The following is a 17,133-nucleotide window of genomic DNA, read 5'->3' as shown; positions in this document are numbered from 1 at the left end:
ACGTGCGAAGCAGAAAGCGTCTAGTTGGGCACTGTTCCGGAATGTGTCAAGTTTGCGATTATGCTTTTGAGTGCAAAAAAAAAAGAAATACCTGGGAGCTATATAAATCATTTTATTATTTAATTGTATGCCTAGCTTCTCCAGAAAAAAAAATATTTCACAAGAGTCTACCAAGATCATATTCTGTTATGCTGGAAATAGCGAATTTTGGCGCAAACGCCCCGTGGCCGGAACGCTTAGTGTTTTTTTTTTCATTGTGACATTTAATTTATAAATTCCGTGTACGCTTCCTCTCCCGCCCTCCTTCTGTAAAAGCAGCGCCCCCCCCCCCCCCCCACCCCCCCCCCCTATCAGTCAAACACATCGACATGACATGCGTACTCTGTGTCCAGTGTTTGTAAAGCGACCTGCCGCCATGTCGCACCGAGCGCTGTCGGGCATGCCGTGCAAAGTCCACACTCTCTGTCCCGCATGCAGGCTTTGTGACCGAGTGTGCGTGCACAGTTGGCCTCTCGAAGTGCGTGCGTGTGCGCGTAGCCACGTAACTTTCGCTGTGGCGACTCTGTACCGAGTGCAGAGATTGCGATAACGCCGGCTTCGCTTTTCCTGCTGTCTCAAAGGTCGCTCTACGCATTCGGAATCTCATAATCTCCGCTGTTATTGTCTTTTCGTTATCGAACGCGGACGTCAGGCGTTCTCTGTGCTGCGTTCCCAATGAACGACCGCCAGGGATTCCAGCCTTGATGGGATCTCGGGCTGCGCATCCCGTGAAAGAGGATTCCGGTGCGGGCTATAGTTGGTTCATACTTTCTACGAAACAGATTAAACACAGCGCACCGGAACGTCCCGCGTTTCATGTTCCTTCTGTCTCGTTCCGTTGCGCTGTGTTAATCTGATCCTGTGAAGCGTGTGAGAAATTGTACACGTTTGCAACTGTGGGCTCCACTCCAGCGATGTTCTCCTGGAGAGATAAGGGTTGTCGCGGTGTCTGTAGCGGGTGGCGATATGGGGGTGCAGTCTTCCGCCCCGCACTACGGATGCGGCGTCTGCGCTGGCTATCCGCGGAGGGGTTCGTGCTCGATTGGAACAAAGGAAGAGACAGCAAGGCGTATATACACTCGCTATTTTTTACACTTGCAAATAATACACAGAGCGCGCGCCAGCTATAGCTACAAAACGTCACGGGGCATTCCTCGCAGCGAGAAGGCTACGTAAGGAGGACTTCAGACTTGTGTATTGGCTGGGGATTGAAATTTGGGATGGGGGGGGGGGGGGGGATGCCGCGCCGTAAGGAAAGGGATAAAGGAGGGAGTGAGAGAAGAAAGGAAAAAAGGGGTGCTGTAGTGGAGCGCACCGGAATAATTTCGAGCACCTGGGGATCTTTAACGTGCACTGACATCGCACAGCACACGGGCGCCTTTGCGTTTCGCCCCCGTCGAGACGCGCCCACCGCGGTCGGGTTGGGACCCGGGTACTCCGGATCAGTAGCCGAGCGCCCTAATGATAATAATTGCTTTTTGTGGGAAGGAGATGGCGCAGTATCTGTCTCATATATCGCTGGAAACCTGAACCGTGCCGTTAGGGAAGGGATAGAGGAGGGAGCGGAAGAAGGAAGGAAGCGGTACCGTAGTTGAGGGCTCCGGAATAATTTCGACCACCTGGGGATCTTTAACGTGCACTGACATTGCACAGCACACTGGCACCTTAGCGTTTTTCCTCCATAAAAACGCAGCCGCCCCGGTCGGGTTCGAACCCGGGAACTCCGGATCAGCGCCCTAACCACTGGGCCACCACGGCGGGTTGAGGCAAGGGCTCAATTTCAGCGGTATCGGCGGCGAACGAAGTAGCACACGCCGAGAGCGGCGGCCGGGTCTTCCCGTGCGCGCCGTATTCTTGGGGCGATGCCAACCTCGGGAATTTGCCGGGGAGGCGGTGAGAGAGCGCATTTATTTGCTTTGCTCACTTCGTTGCCCGGAGGCGGAAGTCCAGTGGCAGGGCGCTGGATCTTCCCGTGCGCCCGCTTCTGGAGACGACGAGAGCGTGCGACCACAACCGCTGGAGATGCGCTCGCGTCGCAGGCCAGATACCGAAGAGGCTCTCCGATGTCGCTTCAGTGTAGGCGACTCTCCTCCGCCGGCACCGCGTAGCCGTCTAGATGGCGCTCCCGTCACTGCTACCGCTTCCTCCAGGAGGGAACTTAGCTAGCTTACCGGTCGTTAGAGCAGTATACAACACTGACTATACCTACCATACTATACCATCGCCCAGCCGCTGCTCTCCCCTGACACATGATGGTGCTGGGCATGAGTTCCTGGTTTGCATCCCGGCCGCATCTCGGTGGAAGTGGTCTGGGAAAGCGCCCGTGTAGCACTGAGCTTTCGGAGCGCGTTAAAAAACCGCAGGTGATCGAAATTAATTCTAAGCGCTCCTCTAATTACGACATACCCCGCAGCCTGTATAGTATTGTTTTGCCGCGTAAAAGCCTTGTAGGATGTTTTTCCTCTTGTGCTTTTCCGGATTTTATACTTCTATTTGTCTTTCCGGTCACTGTCGCTATAGTGAGTATATGCTGCTAATTCAGTGCGGTTTAATATCGTCCCGGCTAGAGTTGAAGTGCTCGAAAGGTCGAATTTGAAGCAGCGTGTAAACAGGTTTTCCACGTCACGTCCTATCTGGCCATCGAGCTTTCAGTCCTTATACCTCCGCCTTATACAGTAGTGACCACTGTTTCTCACCAGCAAAAAAGAACCGTCCTTTGCTGAGCCACACCACGAAGCCCACTGATGGTGTGGGCAATGTCCTCGTTCGAGCTGAGCACAAAAAGCGGTGAACCGAAAATGAAACGTTATATTCTATCGGCCCGGCTCTCGTATCGTGCGTCTTTCTTGTCTGGTGTGCTGGGTCGAATTTCGAGGAGTCTTTAGACACCCTGCTTACTTCCAGCTGAAGATGTACTACTCACAAGTTCTCGTGCGGCGTGACTCCGAAGTATAGTTCCTTTCGCTCAGTTACCTGGCGTAAGAAGCCGTGCATCTGCTGTGTTTTGCATGACATCGCTCGAAGTGTGCGAAACCAGTTCGTGATGCGGAGACTCTGGGGCCACCGGCTGCAGCAGCGGCAGCGGCAGGGCACGCGCTATCCCGCCGCTGCCGCGCGCTCCGTCGGCCTCGTGCTGGCACTGCGGCGCGTGACAGAAGACGATACGCCCTTCTACACGGGTCAGTCACACAGCTCACAAAACCGTTGCATTGATGCGAGGTGCGCCGTAATTATCGCAACTATGCCGTCATCGGTGTGCCTTGGTTAGAAAGCAAGAGAGGTGGAATTCTTGAGAGCACAAACTTGAACCAAGGGCGCGGATGAAGGCCTCGGTCTGACGAGCAACGTTTCGAGGAGTGGGAACTTTTTTGTCTATCTGTGAGGTTTTTTCCCTCTGCGAGGTTTGTCCCTTGGTCAGTTTTGTCCCTTGAGAATTCCGCTTCCTCGCTGCATGACCCGTATCGAGTGTCAACTTTCTCGTTCAGCGAAGGTAGACGAGCCCCTTCCGAGTTCCTTGCCAGACTGTTCACTAAGGAATGACGTGTGACGAACTCAACCGAGAAGGACACTGACCATCCCGCAGCCAACGATAATCGCACAGAGCAGGCAATAGCTTCAACAAAGATGACGGCGGAGTTTCCGGCAATACGCTCGGGCATTTGCGATTTAACACCCTCGGGTCAAAACACGCATCGACGCAGAACAAAGTGAAAGGAGAAATAGCGGAATTAGTGGCTTTGGTTTCTGATTTGAAGTTCTGCGCCAGTCTCCTGCAAAATGTCGTTGGGCTGTTCAACCCTGTGAAAAGGGCCGCATCGAGGATAATGCTGTCAGTTGCCGTTAGTTTAATAGGATAATGTCCGCGAGCCGAGACTAGAAAATACGTTGGCGAATATTCTGAGACAGTTCTACTGTCAGCAAGAATTGTGCGGATGCGGATTATCCAGAAAAAAATGCTTTGTTTTTCGGACGGGTGCGGAGATACATCCCTGCATGCATGCGGCCAAAACTGAAGTGTTCAAGGCTGCACGTCGCAGCATTTATCATGGGAGCGAGATTAGATAAAGCGGGTGTGACGCATGTGAAAAGTGGAGCAGATCAGCTGCGAACACAGGATAGTGGCGCCATCTGTGGTGTCGCTGCTAACTTGTGCATTGTAATCTTTCCACTTGGTGACGCCACTCGTTCGTCTAATTATCAGTTCTGTTGCTAACGGCACGCGATAAATACTCTACATTGCATAGATGTTTCAGGTATATGTTCGGCTTGGGGGCCCTTTTTTCTTTTGAGGCAGCCCGTTAAGAAAAAAAAAATGGCTGTGGTTTAGCTCTGCTTAAAAGTAGTGACGCGAGAGCTACATCTGGCCGAGTGGAACTCGCTCTGTCAAATTGCAAAGTCAGTCTTTCCAGTTTCTCTGGGCGGTCCTTCATCTTCGTCCCTGGACGTGGATTCACTTTCTCCCCCTCTCCACTCCCCTCCCCCACCCCCCACTCGACACGGCGAATGCGCACAGTTCAGTTTCGCCGGCGCGTCGCGCCGCCGGCGGCAGCAGCTGTCCGCACCACGTGACCATGGCGCCGCCACGGAGCTCGAGGGGCGCCACGCTGAAGGCTCGAAGAGTTGGCTTAGTGTAGCTCTCGCTACAAAATAACCACGCGCGTACAATATCTTTGTGCGCTTGCGGAGTGCGAAGGTGTTCGTGCAACAAATCGTAGTTTGCTTCAGTGTTGCAGGCTAAAGACCTGTGGTCGTCACGGGTTCGATCCCGGCCGCGGCGGTGGAATTTCGATGGAAGCAAAATTCTAGAGGCCCGTGTACTGTGCGATGTCAGTGCACGTTAAAGAACCCCAGGTGGGGGAAAATTCTTGAGCCCTTCGGTGCGGCGTCCTTCATAGCCTAAGTCGCTTTGGGACGTTAGACCCCCGTAAACCAAACCAAGACCTGTGGCCGTCAGTACTGTGTACTACGTGTTATGCCTGCGTTCATTTCTTCCTTGAAAGGCAAACTTGAATGAAAGACTGCTGTAGGCTTGTACAGCTAGTTAAATTGTGTCGTGCAAGGCGCCGCTCTCGAAATGCGAGCGAACTCGCTGAGAGGGGCCCATAAAAATCGGTCTTGTTACCGAAACAGAAAAAATAAACTCGCGGCCATTTCCAGTCACCGGAAGTGACGCAGAAATCGAAATCGATGTACGACCAAGGAGGTTATGTGAACGACCTGATCAAGTGAATAAACTCATTGAACGGTGTGCCTTAGCTGGGCTTCGCTGGGTCGTCGTCGGTGTCTTGGACATTTCGGCGGTAATAATCACTGAAACGTAACAAGCTCTGCAGGTACCCCCACAGCTTATGCCATGGGACCTCCTGCTAAATGTCTGTTAACATGTCTTCATTATTTCATAATCAAGATTTCATGCATTAATTGAATAACTATGCATATTTACCAGAGCTGCCGGAACAGGGGATGCAGGGGGACGGCTCCCCCTTGTTTGTAAGTGAGGTAGCACGTCTCCCCCGGTCAAAGGGTACCTGCTGAGCCCCAGATGCCGCCAGAAAAGTCGGGTTTATTCTCAGAAGCGGCTGCGTTTTTATGGAGGCAAAACGCAATGGCGCCCGTGTGCTGTGCGATGTCAGTACACGTTAAAGATCCCCAGGTGGTCGAAATTATTCCGGAGCCCTCCACTACGGCACCTCTTTTCCTTTCTTTCACTCCCTCCTTTATACCTTCCCTTACGGCGCGGCTCATGTGTCCAATGATATGAGACAGATACTGTGCCAATTCCTTTCCCCCAAAACCAATTATTATTATTATTATTATTATTATTATTATTATTATTATTATTATTATTATTATTATTATTATTATAGCCAAAATGCTTTACGATCGCACGATATTCGCTTCTAGTCGGCGACATTCTCCTCTTTTTGGATTCCGGGCTCTGGAAATAAAGCCATTTATCTGTCGCAGCACTTCGGGGATGATTATTGTGATAACAGCATTTTCTCGCTTCCACAGTGGAAAGTTCCGACGCCACTGATATTTATAGTCGGCTCTCGGCATGCTCATCTTAAAGCAGCGCGAAACACAGGACGTAGTGGAAGAAACAAGAGACGACACGAGCGATGTCTAACAACTGAGTTTTTTTTATTTCTACAAGGGTTATTTATAATACAAAAAACGCATCATAAAATCGCGTTCTGAGCGTGTCGTTGTATGACTTGTGTGTGACTTGCTGAGGTATGCTGGACACGGAAGCCAGCTCTCAAAGGAACGTGAGCGTGAAAGCACCCATAGATATAATTAATGGGTGGCGTGTGTTTACGGGGAAATAATTTATTACAAGCAAAAAGGGAAAACACACAGGTGGCACCACTTTAAAACAGATAAGAAAAAAAAAACAGGGCTCAGCGGCGCTGCTCGATTCGAGCATCCTTCTGCGCCACTATATGCAGTTCGCGCTCTTTGTTCTATGCCCTGCTGGTGAGTTCTGTCTTTTTGCTGTATGCGCATTGTGTCTGGCTTTGTCAAAACAAGATGGTGTGTGCCACGAGTACACATTATATGGACGGCACGACGAGGTTTGCGGAAAAAATTGCGAATTAGGGCTAAACGCGATATCCTAGCTGAAATAAAGAAATGAAAGTCGGTAGGAGGTATAAGGATTAGGTAACCGATGGTATCTTAAGTACGGAATGGATTCCGACATTAGGTAAAACATAGTAGTGGCGGCTGAGTGTCAGGTGGGCAGTTGCAATGAATATTTGGGAGGATACGGGGGCTACAGCTGGCAGAGGAGAAAGCTGATTGGAAACTAGTGGGAGACCTTTGTCCTGCAGAAGACGTAGTTAACAGATGTCGTGAGCCCAGCACCGCCTGATGGTTCCGGCACCGCTCCAGTGTTACTGCTTCTTCCCCTTGGCTGCTCGCTCGCGCCTGTTCCCCAAAAACCCGTAATATTAGCACCAGTGTTGCATGAGGTGCTGATTGGATGCGTGGGTTGTTGCTGTCACGGGTGGGTTGCAAAACTTGGCATCACTGGCTGCGGCTGTCGGGCATGCTGGCCCGTGTGAAACATGAAGCTGAACGCGCACTAAAGTAAAGGTTAAAAAAAATGCTGGATTGGGGGAACTCTGAGTTCCCAGTTGTTTAGTGCCCGCAGTTTTTCATGCGTAAGCGGCGGTCACTGTTGTGCAAAGCTTTCCACCGTGCGCGTGCACTGGCGAAAACAGCCTCCGTTTCTTGCTGCGCATGCACATCGTGCCAGCTGTTCGCTCCCGCCTGTATATGTGTGGTAGGTGTACCGTGCATCGCGACACGTTGCCCCTCGGGGTCGTTTTAACACGCGCTGTTGAACGGTGCGTCCTACTTACAGCGTGCGGTTTTGGGTTCGATGTAGTGCCAATGCTGCCGGACTCTACGCTGTAACTGAGTCGCTGTACTTACTGAAGTAGTGTTTCGATCGTTCGCGATATATTTGCGAAACCTTTCGTGGCAGATGCCAGGTTGGTGAACATGTTTACCGTAATTTCCGGACTGTAGTCCGCAACCGGTGTATACTCCGCTGGGGCAAATTTCGGCTAAAAGCACATTTTTCTTGCTTAGATAGTCCGTACGCGGTGTATAGTCCGCAGGGATGAAAGCAGCCACTATTCCCTACCGCGACAGCATTTTCTTGCGTATCGAAGTTGATTGCATATCGGAGCTGTTTCGCTGCTATTTAGCACGGTAACACGTTGTATAGGCCCCCCAATCGGGGCACGTTTTTTCTTTATTTCATAGCCACCGGTAGGTTTCTCCGGCTTTGACAAACGGTCTGAAAGAATAAGTGTATAGTCCGCATGACGCAAAAATCCAGCTCTTAAATTTTTGTAGTCCGCGGACTTTAGTCCGGAAGTTGGCACTTGTGTGTTTGTAAACAGTGTAAATCAGGGTCCTTTTCTCGCTATCGCTCCTCTCTGTACTTCGCGATGTTCTCCCTGTCCATTTATTTCCGCCATAAAAATTCATCATCCTCTATTTTGGCTGTCTTACTCGCTAATTACGCTGCTCTCTTGACTTTGATCGGTTATTATTGTTACTGGAGTTCGCACCAATTGCAGATTTGGGGAACGGAGAGAATGACGACTGTACGTGTTTGGATGACTTTTGCTTCATGTGGAATTGGGTTTCTGACGGAGCTTGTGCTGTGCGCGGCCTCTTTTTATTTTTTGCCTAGTCGACCCCGAATTTCACTGTTTCCTAATTTGTTTTTCATAAAGTAGGGAGGAGATCACTTAATGTCATTAGTGCACGTATGACAGCGCTGTGAACCCTTCCGCACTTGTCATTGAAATTTCATTGAGTTGGCCGCGCTTCCACAGTGGGGTTAGTAGCAGTGAAGCTCAATTGTGAAAGGTCCTAACTGTTTGGTTAACTATACAGAGCTCGGTAATGGTTGTACGCGAAGTGCTAAGTGCTGTCTTCAAGAGAACGGCTCATAACAGAACATGAAGACACTGCGTGCAAGAATAATGACATGGAATGGCTCTTTCCTAGTCCAGTTTTTTTGCGCTGTTTTTTGTCCTCTTTCAAAGCTGCATAACCATCTCGCCCAGACCGCCGCGTGTTGGAAAGGAGCACGCAAAGACTAACGTCGCGCTGACCGGAGGGGCCATCGTTGATTCAGCTGCCGGCAGATGGAGCTTCCTGCCTCGGCTCGTCATGTTATCTGCTGTTCACTGCATTTTCAGTGGGCTTTTTCTTCGAAGCGCTCACATGACCGGTTATCGGCGGTTTTGTACTTTTTTTTTTCGTTCGTCTGCCCTCCAATTGCAGCGTCTGCCGTGAACAATGCATCCTCTTTTGCGTAAAGCCCTGTGTCAGCATCTGTGCTTTTTGCACCGCTGTGGTGTCACGATGGTTCCCCGTGGGCCCATTTTTTTTTCGCGGCAAAAATAGAGCATTAAAACTTCTTTTTGGGCGGGTTGGTGCATATGGATCTTGTAAAGTTTTAGCGCAAACAGACACAGACCACGAGAAAGACGACACAAACACGCAGAGCGAGCTGGCAGCTGGCTTTATTTGCGGATGGTCGCATCTTATATAGGCTGAAGTGTTGCCCAAGGAAAATATAAAAGATGGATAATAAGTAGCGTTGACACAGCCAACAATAGCAGAACGCATGCGTAGGCAGGCAAGGGGCGTAGCACACAAAACTGGATTTTTAGTTTTTCATTTCGGTTGGTTAGCAGTTAGCCGCTTCCAAGAAGTCAATCTCAGTCACAGAGGTAAATACCGGTTGGTAAAGCCTTCACTTCCAAGTTTCTTTTTGGTAGGATTCTAGGCTAATCAGCGCCGTCTTGTCTCTACTCTTACCAAGAATCTTTGTCCCTTCGAATCGAGCCACACACCATTTGCATTTACTGATGTGCGCAACTAAATGTACTTATTTGTCATTAAGGTTCTTTTTTAATTTTCTACCGTGCTGCCCTAAACGGTCATTGACATAACGTCCAGATTGGCCGATGTACAACTTCCACTGGACCGGTGTATTCTGTGTCATGTGGGAACACTTGTCAAACGGTGTTTTGTGATTTTTCTAGCATCCAGTTGTTGTTTTTTTTACGTCGCAAATGTACCGTTCTCGCGGCTCGAACTGCGTGCGCAGTGCCTCTCCTCCTCTCTGCAGTGTATGCGTCGGCGGTGGGGACACCAAGGCATGGTACGCAGTGTGCGCGTGTGCTGCGCAGTCATTTGCGCGACGAGTTACAAAGCATTTTCCGTCTAGATATCACCATGAATCTGAGCTAAAGGTCGCACGGCTATCACGACGTTGTTGGCGGCTGTGGTTACAACTATCAGAAGCTGAAAAAAAAATAACTTCAGTGCGGTATGAAGTGCATCGACAGTCGCGGCGTGTGTGTGGGCGGAGACTGTTTCACTTGCACCACGCACTTCACATCGGACGAGAGGAGTCTTTGGTTTATGAGGTTTAATGTCCCGAAGCGACTCCGGCTATGAGGGATGCTGTAGGGAGGGCCCAGAATAAGTTCGACCACCTTGGTTTTCTTTAACGTGCGCTTACATCCCACATTACACGGGTCACAAGAATTTCACCTCCGTCGAAATTCGACCGCCGCGGCCGGGATCGAACCCGCGTCTTTCGGGTCAGCAGCCGAGCACTATAAGCACTGGGCCACCACGGCGGCTGAGCGGTGTCTTTGGCTTGCATGAACCGAAAGTGTTTCATGCTATATATAGGCACGCATGTCATGCGTGCGCTGAGCACTGTTGGTGGATAACGGACGATGCAGGTGTGGAGAAAAAATTATTTCAGCGCAGTCACGCAAGCTGATCGCATGAAATTTACGAAAGAGGACTTCCGTGCTCTGCAAGGCCGCTTACTCGGGAGGCAGCGCTACATTTTCTGTGCTCCCCGTTATTTTTTACTCCACTTGAAGAGCGCTAGAAGCGCGCAAGAAGGCAGCTTTTACACAGATCAAAATTGGCAGGAGGCGCAGCTTGACAACTGACTACATGCTGTTAAAAAAAAGGGGGAACGGGACCTAAACTTGTTGTACAGATGGTTGGACCTCGTTTTGTTTTCCGCATGTCAGAGCATCGTGTTCTTCATGTTTTGCATGAAAGATTCTGGTGCACTTTTTGGTCAGTTTAAATTTCTACTACAGTGTGCAGTTCATAAAAGAACTGGGGTAAAGTTTACTGCCCCGAATTGTCCATCGCTGATACATTTCAAAGAACGCATGTAGTTTTATCTCTCCTTGGAGCCTCGAGTAACATAATTGCTTGTGCCAGGTTTCCCGTTATTCGGCGGGACAATTTCTTCGTGGCCGCAAGACTTTACGCCCGTAGGGTGATGGCGGCGGCAAAACCTTGCGTGTCACATATCCGCATCGGCACTTACTAAGCAAACTCATCACCGTGGCTATTCGAAAGTTCATCACCCTTTCAGCCCTGTAGCCAAAAGTCGGTTGCATGGTTCCCCTATTCGGCCATCATACCCGCGTACAAAAACGGGAGTTGTAGCCCTACAACTTGGCACACTCCAAGACAGTTAAGAGGATTAGCGTCGCTGTGTTTGGAACCCGCTCTCCGAAAATCGTGCCCAAGTCAAATTCTCCAGTGCTTTATTAATCAGATAAGCCGTCTTTTGGCTGCAGAGTTCTCCTATTTGGTCTTGACTGCTGTTGTGGAAACTCTCCTTCAAAAATTCAAACTTTGAACAGAAAGAAAAATGGCTGAAGATCATCGGAAGGACCCAAAGCCTGTGGTTGTGCCCTACATCCAAAAAAGTCGCAAAATCTCAAAAATGTGGCAAGTATATAGGCGCGGCGTGCCTGTTGTTTTTTCGGCTCCCAATAACCTGGTAAAGTTATGCCCACGTATTTGCAAGGTCAAAATAATTAAATTCCTCAAAAATCATGAAACGCCTCTTGTCAAGTGTTCCACTGGAGTGGTATATTCTATTCCCATGTCATGTGGAGAGTTCTGCATCGGCTGAACTGGACGGACGTTGTGTTAACGACCATTTACGAAAGCACTCCCAAAAATGAGAACTTAGATGACAAGTGCTCACATTTAGCTGCGCACGTCAGTAAATGCAAAGAGTATGTGGCCAGATTCGAAGGGACAGATTCTTGGTAAGAGTAGACAAGACGGCACGGATTAGTCTAGACTCCTGACACAAAGAAATTTGGCTGTGAGTGCTTTAGCTACCAGTCTTTGTTTGTGGCTGTGATTGACTTTTTGGAAGCAGCTAACTGCCAACCATATAAAATGAAAAACTAAGGAAAATCTGATTTAGCGTGCTACGCCCGCTGCTTGCCTGCGCTTGCGCTTGTCTCCGTAGCGACAGCTTATTATTCATCTTTGCCATCATTCTCGCGTAATACTTTGGCCTGTATAATGTGTGGCCATCCGCCAATAAGACTAGCTGTCAGTTAGCGCTAATGTGTCGTCTTTCTCGTGGTCTTTGTCTGTTCGCGCTAAAACTTTTTATAAGGTCGAAAATGAAAAGGCTTCAACACAGCCGTAATGTGGGGCAGCCAGTTTCGAGTCGAATGAAGCCTGCACCTGACGCAGCGGGCATCGTTGTCGTGAAGCGTGTCGGTGTGTGCGATAGATCGCTCAGCTGGTGTCCAGAACCTTCGATGTGCGCATGCGTGCCGTGTAGGTAAATGAACCGAGGCGCAGTTACTTCCAGCCACCTTCCCAGCGGATGTATTCTCAGCGGATGGAGGAGAAGGGCGGGTATTGTCCGCGTGCATCTCTGACTGTGTGTGTCCCTTTGGCCCCGCAGGAACTGATTCCCCGCCCTCTCCTCAGCTCGATAAATTCCACTCCCTTTCATGCATCCTGCCGCGACTTCTGCGCCAAGGTGCAGTTCGCGTTGTGAATCAGCCTGTGGCTATGCCGGATCTCACCACGCGCTTGTTTTATTCGGCGCAAATGACCTTCTCGGCGGTGCTCCGTCCTTCCGAGGGTGGATGTAAGTGGTGAGTGGAGAGGCTTCCCTGCAAGCGAGAAATTTTCCTTGGGAAAACAGTGAAAGACCCCATTGTTCTTTCGCTAAAAACTAGAAATTAATTGCAGAGAAAATCATTTGCGTCCAGTAGACAATGCACCTGATCTTATGGGCCCTTTTTCGCCGCGAGCCTGTTGAGGACCATCGGCTCGTGGGGAGGAAGACATCGCTCAAGTTCATACTAAGGGCCTTTGTCAAGAAGACTGGCAGTGTTGGAGTGAATGGATTTACCACCCATAACTGTTTTCCTGTTCCTGCGTCTTCGATTTTCCCTATGATGTATCAATGCCCAGTGTATCAATGTTAAATGTATCAACGGCAGATGTATCAATGTTCGGTTACGGGAGCACGAGAGATCACTAGAGATTGGTAGGGGGTCAAACCTGGCTACGCATTGCAAGGGGTGTAAAGGCTGCCATCCTTTTCTTTCACACAGTTATTTTAGATGCCCATCCGGGAAAGATCAACCGGGAAATCATTGAGGCCAGACATATCATGCGATTAGGGGAAGAATGTGTCTGTGATCCTTCCACTGCTTTAACAGATAATGAGGGTTAGATTTCTTGAACAGGGCATGTGTAGGGGGCTGTCATGACATGGTTATGGTTTTTGATGATTGTGTGGCTTCGTGTGCTGCTTGGCTTGGATATATTCTGTGTTTTCCTCAATGAACGTTAGTTGCGAGTCAGCGCTCGTCCTGTTCACTCTTCGTCCTCGTCTTTAACGCTGTTTATTCATTGTTTCCCTACGAAGTCATTCCAAATTCCAGCAGGTCTCTGTAAGAGGGGCAGCTTCGCTTCTAAGGTAATAGAACCTTAATTCAGCAGTCCATCCCGGGTACTAGGCAAAACTGGCAACACGCAGCCAGCCTGTGCAAAACGAACTTGTCGCCACAGTTGTGGTGGCCAAATCTTGCAAACACGTTTCAGATGACCCCTTGAGGATGTCACAGGGCCAAATAATGCACACACTTCCGTCGGTGCAACGTACTTCCTGACGCAGAATCCGGGGTATCTTGCCTGTCATTTCGCAAACACGAGGTTTGTCAGGGGCGGATAGATGTTCTTAGGGCAATAGAATGAAGAAATGCATACGAGCCCGATGTAGAAGAAATGTTCTTTAAAAAGCGTTACTGCTGGATTGGTTGGTTGTCAGATATTACAAATGGATTTTAGCGCCTAGACTGCTCACAAAAAAGACGGCCGTGTTGTCTTCTTTGTGTGTAGACTTGGCGCTAAAATTATTTTATGTCGGAAAACCAGCTAGCCCAGCAGCGAACTCTCTTAAAATCCATGTATTACTGCTCTGACCAATCACGGCAGTAAACAAAATCAGCTTTTCAGTGTTTGACTATATCAAACAACCTCCTCGAACAATTTTCAGCTTATGAATTTGTCCCATGGTCAGCTTCTTTTGTGGGTAATAAGATTTAACAAAGGGATACTTTATCGCGGATGTATTGTGTGGCGGTCATGAATGCGGGAGGGGCTACACTGCATACTTGTATAGTAGTATCCGACTAGAGCGACGTTGGCGCGGGTGAAGGAGGCATGCCCGGTCCCAGTTATTTGACACCTCTCTTGGATAACTTTTCCAGGTGCATGAATGAATGAGTGGTGAATGAATGAATGAACTTTATTTCCGTCATCATGGGGCCTCACGGTTGAAAAGTTGATAGGGGTGGTTTTAAACTGAGGCATGCTGTGTCCACCATATCTCGGCGGCAGCATTTATTTTTTGTAATGCATTAGCATTATACAGTCTATTATCGCTAAAGGTGTCCGGCATTGGCGTGTGAAGCCCTTGTTCAGAGGAGGAAAGGGGGAGAGGAGGGAGAGGGATAGTCGGAGAGGAAAGGCGACGGGTGGGGAGAGGGAGTACGGCGTGTAACATTTTTTGGTCTGTCACACAGTGATTGCTGAGTTGAGTCGATGGATTGGAATCGGGGTACGGCGGATCACAGGGCGATTGATGGACCGGATCACGCCACCCGCTCGGAACAGCCTATACCCATCAGCGGCAGCGGTTGTTCCGTCCTGGGAGAACACTAATAGACACCTTTAGCAAACCGTGTGCAGTCGGATACAATTCAAGGACGAAGCAGTTTTCCCCACATCAAAGGACCCCCTTACAGCCAATGGCGTCGGCCGATTCTCATGACGCTGCTATCGTGGCAATGCAAGGAGCAACAGGTGAAAGTGCCTTCTCCCCTCCCTCCGTGGTCGGCAATAGCCCCTCCCTGCGTTGTCACGCTTGCAGGGCCATAAGAATCGGCCGACTCCATTGGCTTTGATGGGGGAAAAAACTGCTTCGTTCTCGAGTTGTGTCCGAATATAAGCCCGCCCACTGCCACTACGCTCGCTCTGATTGGTTCCGATGCGGCAGGCATGCGCGCAGCTGCCGGGCACCTGGCGCCCTCAAGGCGTGCCGTCTGCTGACGTTGTGGTATCGGGCATTGCAAAATCACGCCGGGGCAGCCCTCATTCGTCCTCTGATCTCTCTTCCTTTTTTTTCTCCGTACACTCGCTGATATTGCATGTCGAAAGAACCTCGGTATCCAGCTAGTCTTGCTTCACAATCTGGTCGGTCTTTGTACCACTAAGGTGTTATCAAACACGAGCGATCAGGCTGTAGAGGGTAGACGGCTAGCCGCGATGAGCACTACCCCCTTCCCCTCGTCCAGTGTAGTTGTGAATTTTCCGCTCACTCGCTGCATGGCTCTCCCCTTGTACCGAAACAAGTAACGTGTATTTGCTACTTGCATGTCGTTTGTTGCCCGTGCCCTCCACGACATAAGTTCCGCGCCGAACTAACCGCCGCCACATGTTATGAAGCTCATAGGTCTACGCGCTTCTTAACATGCAGCGACGGTTAGTTCGGCGCGACACTGTTATATCGCCAGGGCGCTTTAACCGTGGACATTCCTCTTTAGCGCTATATTTAAAACGCTGGCGTTACGTACACTTCCGCACGCTCTCGACCGCACTGTAAGCTTAGTGTGGGTACCTGCGCACGCGGGGAACTCTGGGAACAAAGAGGTCGACCGTTTTGCCAGCCGGACAGCCGATCCCTCGAACCCGGATGCTCTCGTCGAGGCGCCCTATCCTATGCGCAAATCACCAACTTCTACAAGGAAACAAGACGCGTGTGCCCGCCTCCCCACCTCGACCGAGCGCAAGCCACCTTGCTTCGCAGACTGCAGACCGATTCGATTCTCAGTCATTCTCGGCTATATCTCATCACTGACGGGGAATATGACCCCGTCTGTCCTAACTGCGACGACGTAGTGTTTGCCACTCAGGCACACATCCTCTGGGGATGCGAGGGTAACCCGCCCCCACAAAGATTACTGTCAGCTCCCTCCGCGGAGGGTTGGATCCAACTTCTTGCAAGACCAGACAAGAAGATACAGCTCGCACTCGTCTCGTGGGCTCAAGACGTCGTCCCCACCTGGGGGCCACACTTAGCCCACCTGCCCTAACTCCCAGCCCTCAAGTGGCAGATAGTTGTTCTCTCTCTCTCTCTCGCTCTCACTAGAATTCAACGCATCCTCATAGCTGCGTCTCGTTTTCTTTTTCAATTAAATCGCGAATCTTTAGTTTTCCTTCGCATCACGCTATAATATCTTGCCGGACTTGTAGCAATTTGGCCGATCCGCTGTTCTTGACACTGTTCGACATCACATGGCTGTCGCACTTAGTGCCCGAATTTTCGAAGGCTGACAACGCATGGATTCTATCTCCAGCCACTGAGGGCGCCGAGTGCAGCTTGGCGCTATAGGAATGTGCTGCAGCCTCCGTCGCCGTTGTGTAGAGCGGTCGAGCAGTGTACATCAGGCATTAAAAAGGAATGAGAGAGGACATGGATTCAGGGGGAAGTGCTCTTGTTCATATGTTGCTTGCAGGCGTATGTGGTTCGACTTCCGCGCAAGCGTTCCCTCTAAAAGCTATAGAAGCGGCGAGGAGGTGTCGATTTTTATGTTGGGAGTCCAGCGCTCTACACACGGTTGGTGCAGACTGCACACTACGATCCACTCTTCTAGAGGAGCGTCAATTCTAATCAGATGTCGGTGTTTGGTTTGGTTTATGGGGGTTTAACGTCCCAAAGCGACCCAGGCTATGATGGACGCCGTGGTGGAGGGCTCCAGATAATTTCGACCACCTGGGGTTATTTACTGTGCACTGACATCGCACAGTACATCGGCCTCTAGAAGGCACTCATTCCACGTCAAATTGGATCCGCACTAAGCGTACGACGAACACTTGTGAGAGACAGCATTGCGGGCATGCATTTACAGACTCGGCGAGCCTTCTCTGCCGACTGACCTTGGTCGTGGGAGGGGGACCCCGGTTGCGGATCAAAGTTGCGGCGCCGGCAGAATCTCGCGGTGAGCGCTCACACGGAAAATGCGCCGGTCTGCTGCACATGTTGACCCGTGTGGCATCCGCAGCGCCACGCGCGAAAATGTCCGCGCTTTCCCCCTCGATTGTTCGACGCTGCCACTCGATCTTGTCTGCCCGATAGATGCGAGGTTCCGCGCGGAGGCGGCGGCCAAAAGCGTGCCTTATCTG

At 50.3% G+C, this 17,133-nt stretch overlaps 1 long non-coding RNA gene across 2 annotated transcripts in view; it reads right to left on the bottom strand.

The window, feature by feature from the left end:
* LOC144120546 (uncharacterized) overlaps positions 1-17,010 on the bottom strand; it is a 135,410-nt gene extending 118,400 nt beyond the window's left edge. The window contains exon 1 of one of the 2 annotated variants that reach the window (XR_013312455.1): positions 16,888-17,010. This is a non-coding gene — a long non-coding RNA (uncharacterized LOC144120546). The remainder of the gene's footprint in view (positions 1-16,887) is intronic. The other variant, XR_013312454.1, reaches the window with a different exon arrangement.
* Positions 17,011-17,133: the final 123 nt, after the last annotated feature.

This window comes from Amblyomma americanum, chromosome 2 (assembly GCF_052857255.1).
Source record: "Amblyomma americanum isolate KBUSLIRL-KWMA chromosome 2, ASM5285725v1, whole genome shotgun sequence".
Taxonomy (NCBI): domain Eukaryota; kingdom Metazoa; phylum Arthropoda; class Arachnida; order Ixodida; family Ixodidae; genus Amblyomma; species Amblyomma americanum.
This window is presented reverse-complemented; position numbering and strand designations above follow the sequence as displayed.